Below are 7,779 nucleotides of genomic sequence, written 5' to 3' on the forward strand. Positions count from 1 at the left end.
CTGGATTTTAAATATTATTTATGAGCATTCCCTGGGTCCTGTTTCAAAACCACTTGACTTGTGCTTCTGTCAGGTGTATAGAGTTACCAAACATCAGGGATTCCCACTAATAAAGCTCATGTCTTGAGATTCCTTAGTCATCCAGGCTAATTGTGCCCAGGTAGAAAAATCCATGTAAGGCAGGTCTTTGGCCATAAATCCTCATTTTCTCCTTTCAGTTTGTTCTCCTGCCCCGCCCAGAGCCATGTCAGACTTTTCTGAATTCCCTAGGGAGTCAGGATGGGGTGGGAATAGAGTGGGATTAAGTCTGGCATGCCATTATCCAAAGGACATGGATCTCTGAGGTCCCAAATTTGTTGGGAATAGCAATCTTAGGGGAGTCCAGACCCGGGTCCGGTCCTGGCCCTGAACTTCTGGCTCTTACTGTCGAATGCTATCAAATCAAAGCCCAAGAGAACTTTACTAGCAAATGCCCCAAGGCAAAATAAATAAATAAATAAATAGATTTAATGTTTCTATCTCTGCTAATAGGTTTTTATTTAAATACTGGGCCCTGGAGTTCCCCACTGTCTTTCTGACTCCTCATTGGTTTATAAGAGGATTTTTGAAAAAACACATTTTTCCAGCAACTTTTAATGTTTTTAGTGGGAGTATTCATTACCAAAAATTGGACTACTCTTGATCTTATAGAGTATAGAGAATAGAGAATATTGATAGATGCTAACTTAAAATGTCTTCAGAAGTATAGTAACAGCTTTTATTTTATTTTACTTTAAACATAATCCTTTCACTTAAATGATAAAACCCCACTGTGAAGCAATTTAGGCTAACAGTTAGATAACCTTTAAATCAGCATTTTTAATCATATATGTCACATATGGCTTTCTGTTCTATTTTAAAACAAACGTTCCACTATAAGATTATGACTTTTGGGGGGTACTCACTAGAAACTGGCTGAGTACATTTGTTGTAAAACAAAATTTCAACTTCTAGGAAGTGTAAGGATAAATAAAAAATAAAGAGGCTTAATTCTCCTTCAAAAGAAAAGGGGGAGACTCCTCTCCTTCTCCCTGAAAGTACTTATTTAGCAAACTTTTAAGTTCTTTCTGCATCTCTTTGAAATGCAGATAAATCTTTCTTAAACGCTAAATAAGCCTCTCACCAGCTTTACATCCTAAGACTGCCTTTCTCAAGTACCTGGCAACCATCTGTAATCATCTAGGAAGATGGGTAGTGCCCCTATCTCCCTGGTCCCGTGGGCCCATAAGAGCTTAACTTTAGTTGTAGGTAGGTTGCATCTCTTCAAATAGCCCCCCACTCCCCCCAAAAAAATCTCACATTATAAAGATAAAAAATGTTTACTTTTCCTGCAGATAAAGCCAATTAACTAACACAGATGGTCACCTCAAATAACCAAATAAATGTATAATGAACAAAGTGTGCTGACTAATTCTTCTATTTGAGGACTAGTTTTGTTTACCTTGAGAAAACAGCTGCCTATGTACTAGATTGACATGATGATGGCTTAAGGATAGGAGGGTTAACAGAGTGAGTGAGGGAGGGAGTTCTGCTTCCATTTGAGAAGAGGACATTCGCCAAAGAAAATCTTTTTCACTCAGAACAGAACAAGATGGATATCTTATAAAACCATGAATATTTTAAGCCCACCAGCATAGCTAATGTCACAAAGCAAACACATAAACTAAAACTAGAAAAGTGACAACCCCTCCTAGAAAAATAGGACATATAACTAATTTCATCTTTGGCAGAGTTGGCAAAAGAGGATGGAGGTAAAATAGAGTCTTTTTAAGCCTACCAAAGGCTGAAAGCATTCATTACCAGTAGATCCAGAAAGCAACAGATGTTAAAGAGATTCATCTGCTTGAAGGTAAATGATAGCAGATAGAGCAAAGGAATATAGAACATAAAAGTTAATAGTAATATGGATAAAAAATATAAGATTGTTATCTTATTTAAGTATCTTTAAAATAAAACTGTCAAAGGCAAAATAGTAATAATTTCTGGATTTACAACTGATATAGAAGTAAAACTATGAAGATAAAATATAATTGTTATAAATACAGAATGAATCCAGAAAAATTAAACCAAAAAAGACAAAAAAGGAGGAAACAGGAAACAAAGGACAGATGTGACAAACAGAAAACAATTAGGAAGGTGACTGACTTAAGCCTAATTTCATCAATAATCATCATAAATATTAATAGCCCCACCCCCAATTAAAAGGCAGATGGTCAGATTAGATGAAAACCAGCAAACAACAACAAAAAGAATCCAGCCAACTATGTGTTGCCTAAAACCAATCCACTTTAAATAGAAGGCTCCAGGAGGTTAAAAGCAACAGAATGGAGCACGTCACTTTCGACTTAAGACATGTATTGAGCTGAAAAAGAAAAGCTCCCTTTTAGAAATATTTTCTCAAGTTTTTTTCACTTCCGCTTTCCATTTCATCACTTCTCTCTCATCTTCACTCTCATCATTTCTACTCATTTTTCTTAAAAAAAAGAAAAAAAAAGAAAAACAGAAAAAAAACAAAAAAACACCTCTATTCCTTGATATGGTGCAGTCTTTGGTCCCCCACTTTTTTCACTAACAAACTTTTTCAAAGACCAATTTTGGCTCCAGTCTCCATTTAATTACCATCTGTTCATTTCTTAACCATTTTCCTTTTTTTTTTTTTGGCTCTAAAATTACAATATAACTACGTAAATTTGGAAGCTATAAAGACACTTTTTTTTTTTTTACTAAGGAATATTACAATCTGATTTTTCAGTCTCCAAGATAATGCTGAAATTATTCCATCAAAGATCAAGTATCTAATCACCAAATTCAATGGCATTTTCTCAGTTCAAAAATTCCTACATGGTATTCACCACCACTGATTAACTCCTTCTCAAATTTCCCCTTTGGTAAAACGATATGGAGAAAACTGTATATCTTCTTGGCTTAGAAATTATTATGGATAAAATATCATCAGTTCTATATGCATTTAAGACTTTGATGAATTACGGTCAAGAGCGAAAGAAGTCCCTTCCAAAACAAAGACATTCTGCTGGTTGTAATGTCATTGGTTAGACAGAAAATATAGATGAGTGTGATATTCAAGCTTGGGTACAGAGCAAAAAAATTCTACATAGGAGTGGAGAGGGAAACCCACAATGTGAATACCGTGTAGAGCAGGAAGAGCAAGAACCATTATTGATAGGGTAAACAGTATGGAGTTTGGGAAACAATACTGGAGGTGCCAAAATTGTATACAAGTGGACACTTTGGTCAACGTTGCTCAAGCAGTAGTTCGCCATAATCAGAAGTGTCTGGACGCTGATGGTAACCACTTTGAGCACCTCTTGTCATTACAGAGGACAAACGTGACTTGTATTCATCTTTTGTTATTGGTATATATTGAGTATTACAATTTTAATATAGTTTTCCTTTCTTAAAATGTGTCTACATTTTTTTGGCACCCTCTACATTTACGTGGATTTTTTTAGTGAAATTTTGTGTACTATGGAACACGGTTTTTCCTGTTAACCTCATTAGACCATCAGTCAAGATTGTAAAAATTACATGATGCCTGGTATAATTCAATATCTTATAGAAACCAGAATTGCCTGATTGACTTAGGACAGGAAACAATCAACCAGCACATAAAAGTAGGAAGTGGACATCCGTGTTATTCTTTCCTTGCTCAGCGATGTATTATATACTCTCCTACGAGAAGCTATTCTTCAGTTACATTTGCTGGGTAATAACAGTAGTGTTGGCAATAGTAGACAACTACTACATAACTTTCATTAAGTACTTGTAATTGGATAGGTACTGTGATAAATATTTTGCATGGATTATTTTATTTAATATTCAAAACCTACATGGAAGTTGATAAAAGTATTAACTCTATCTTTCAGATAAACAAATTGGGACTTAGAATTATAAATACTACAATTATATTTACTTAAATTATGATTAAACTTCCCAATTCTATATCCTTCTAGGTAAGAAACATTCTTACTAACAGGTAATCATATTTTTATTTACCCTTTTATGTCTCGTTTTTTTTTTTTTCAAATACTTCTATAGCCTCTAATACAGAGACCACATCTGATATTTTTTTGGGTTCTATAATGTCTAGCAGAATTTTTGATGCTGAGAATAAGTATTTAGCACACACTTTGGAAGACAAAAAAATGTATCCCAGTAGATTCAAAACAGACAGGACGAGAAACAGGTTGCTTAGCTTCTCAACTGGCTCTTCAATTATTATTTAGGAACTATTTACTATCCTTAAAATAACACCCTTATTTAAATTTAATGTCCTTGGGAAAATCACAAGGCACAAACTCTGCAAGCACAGAAATCATGTATGTTGAGTGTATCACTGATTAATATGTCCAGTATCAGTGGCGTTAGAATATTTGGCCACTGATGAGACACATGAATAAACCAATGAGAATACATGCTGAATATATGTAATTACTTACTGCATATGACTCTCAGCCCTTCTACAGCCTAGTAACTATTTATGGGTACCCAATAAATATTGAAACAAATGTGAAAGAAAGAGAAGGGAAGGAAACAGGAAGGCAGGAAAGCAGACAGGTAGGAAGGAAGATAGGAAGGAAGGGAGGAAGGAAGGAAGGAAGGAAGAAAGGAAGGAAGGAAAATTTAAAAATGTGTTTGGGTAATATATAAATTTCCATATAGAAGTCTCAAAGGAAGCAAAGCAAAAACTTTTTAAAGTTTACTTTTTAGGAGTTGAATGTTGCTTATAAATCTATTAACAATATTTAACTCCTGAAAAGGAAATTTTAGATTCCTATAGTTAAAATTCTTGCAAAAAAAAAAAAAAAAAGTTAATTTTTCTTATAAAGAGAACACCATCTCATTCACACCTTAGGATTTGGTATGGATAAGGTTGTTCTCACTTTGGCTAAAAATGGAAAACATGTTTGATCCCTAGAAATAATGCCTTAGAAGTTCAGATTTAGAAAAATCAGCTTTGTTTTCTTCTAACATCCTCATTTGTTCCTGATTATTTATGAATTCCTTATATCTGCTGGTGATTTTTAAGGTAGACTTTAGTTTACTAATACCACCAGCATAACTTTTGCCAACTTCTTGCTCAGAAAAACACATGCTCTTGTGTCTTGAAAACTTAACAAATCTCCTATGAAGTCACAATGAGGGATAAACGGACTCCTACATTACCATATTTACCCAGTCACTTATATGGTTATAACTTCCTTTAAAAGTCAACATGGCGGTCACAGATCCATCTTGGCATTTGGCTGACCCTCCCTGTGGTCAATCTTGCTGCTTCAAACCATCAGTATCTGTAGTGCAAGTATGCCAAGCACTACGAGTGAGGAGTTTGGCATTTCATTGGTTGTCTAAATCAATCATTTTTGAGCATGAATAAGTCATGCTAAGAAGGATGGCTTCAGCCTCCATTAGGAAACACTTGTGTGAGGAGAAAGCTGACAAATAGAATAAATTCAGGTTTGGGGATGCCACACCACATTTTCCTTTAGCCAGTCTCACCTTTGCTTCTACTGAAATGATAGATTATAGAATCATTTCAATACAAATCCTGCTTAAGTCTCCTGAAACTGATTTACTAGAACGGCTCGTGATAGTCTAGCAGAGAACTCATTAAGGAAATTCGAGATTCTGAAATCAGAATAGCATCGCTGCCTCTCAGAACATGAGATGATAGATGGAAATGCCTTCTATGCATGTTTACCAGCAGATGGGTATATTTCATTCCCTTGATCCCTTAAAGAACAGTTGAAGGATTTTTTCAGAATTAACTTCTCTCTTTTTCAATTCCATCATCAATCTGAAATTCATTTTAAGAAGTGCTTTGTTGGACATCTCTCTCAGTATTTCACTGATTTCTTTTGAAGGTCATGCCTTTCTTTTCTCTGTACCAGAGTTGAGATGTTGCCAAAAGCAATGGCTTACGTGCTGAGGAATCAACCTATATTTTCTCAATTTCATGTTTTCCATGTCCTCTGCCATATGGGTTGCCTATAAACATAGGAACACCTCACTTCCCCCAAAAGGTAACTTAACATGGATATAGTTAAGCAATGGAAATGAGAAAAACAGGACCTCCGTGCTATAATACACACACTAAACTAATACATGAAATGTTTAGGGGAATTTTCAAATTTTTCATTATTCTTTTACTCATATTTTACACCCAGTGCCGACAAGCCTAGCATGTGATTTTCTAATCAGGAAATTGGTGAAAGTTATTCCAGTGTTAGTACCCCCAACTGTACTTTAAGTACTATTAAATACTATTACCAGGCAATAATTCAATAACCAAGGACTAATAAAGATGATACATGGGGAAGAGATGCTTGTTTCTGAACATGCAATTTAAAGATTGTTTCTTGAAGTTACAAAATATCTTTCCAGTCACTGGGATTCAGAATAACAAACCCACAGAGATTATATCCTTCCAGAAATGCAACAAGGAAACAATTTTTCATTTAACTATATATTAACAATATATAGACAATATTTTAGTTCCTGCAAAGGCAATTGTGAACACACATACATATCTGTGCTCTGTCAGTTGAGAGGACATAGAAGCAACAACACACTGGCAGCAATGAGCACACCTGGCCCTTAAATCTTAGTTTCTAATACCATTCATTCTGCAACACAAGGAACCAAGATTCCACTCCTTGAAAAAAAAATATCTGATTCTACAACAGTGGCAGAAAATACACAAGATGCTCCTTAGCACCTTGTAGAGTCAGAAAGAAAGGAAATGTCCAAGGAGACACACACACACACCATCAGGGAGGTAGGTCAAAGAGACAGGAACCAACTGAAAGAAAAGAACTCCCAATTGTCAAAGCTATACTGGGTTATGACCACAATATAAAATCAACATTGAGAGTCTGGACTGATATAAAAATATTTGAATAAATAAATGGGGGGGAAAAGGGCAAATTTCTCATTCAGAAGAATTCCAGATAATTTATGTAGATATTCTACTTCCAGTGAAGCAGAACTTTACTCCCCTTGAATGAAGGAATCCACTATTTCATTCTGGGTATTCATAGTAACTTACTTCGCAAAATTATAGTATGAAAAAGGGGGAAAGAGGAACTTAACAGTGGAGAAACCTCACAAACACTACGTCAGTGAGATGATCCAGATGAAGACCAACAGGAATAAGTCCTGCTGGTCGTTGGGACCCTCAAAATGATGTGATTAAAATGACATCTGACTTCTGTGGTCTTCTTCCCAAAAACCCATGATCCCAACATAATCATGAGGAAAACATAAGAAAAATCTAAATTGAATGAAACTGTACAAAATAGCTAACCAGAACTCCTAAAAACTGGCAAGGTCATCAAAAACAAGGAAAATGTGTGCTTGCTTCGGCAGCACGTATACAGAAATTGGAATGATACAGAGAAGATTAGCATGGCCCCACCACAAGGATGAAACACGCAAATTCGTGAAGTGTTCTATATTTTAAAAATTAAAATGAATGTTTTTTTGGTTTTTTTTTAAAGGTAAATCTGAGAAACTGTCAGAGCAAAGAGGATCCTAAGGAGACATGACTACTAAATGGAATATTCTAGAACAGATAAAGGACATTCAGTAAAAACTAAGGAAATCTGAATAAAGTATGGGCTTAATCATTCATCTGCAGTGGTTCCTCAATTGTAACATAGGTAATGAACTAATGTTAAGATGATAATATAGGCAAAACTGGGTGTGGGGTATATGGCAACT

The 7,779-nt window shown here is 35.2% G+C and overlaps 1 non-coding gene across 1 annotated transcript; it reads left to right on the forward strand.

The window, feature by feature from the left end:
- Positions 1-7,409: 7,409 nt before the first annotated feature.
- On the forward strand, positions 7,410-7,518 carry LOC141567758 (U6 spliceosomal RNA). Its single transcript, XR_012490588.1, has one exon. It is a non-coding gene; the product is annotated as a U6 spliceosomal RNA (small nuclear RNA).
- Positions 7,519-7,779: the final 261 nt, after the last annotated feature.

Source organism: Rhinolophus sinicus, linkage group LG11 (genome assembly GCF_036562045.2).
Source record: "Rhinolophus sinicus isolate RSC01 linkage group LG11, ASM3656204v1, whole genome shotgun sequence".
Taxonomy (NCBI): Eukaryota; Metazoa; Chordata; class Mammalia; order Chiroptera; family Rhinolophidae; genus Rhinolophus; species Rhinolophus sinicus.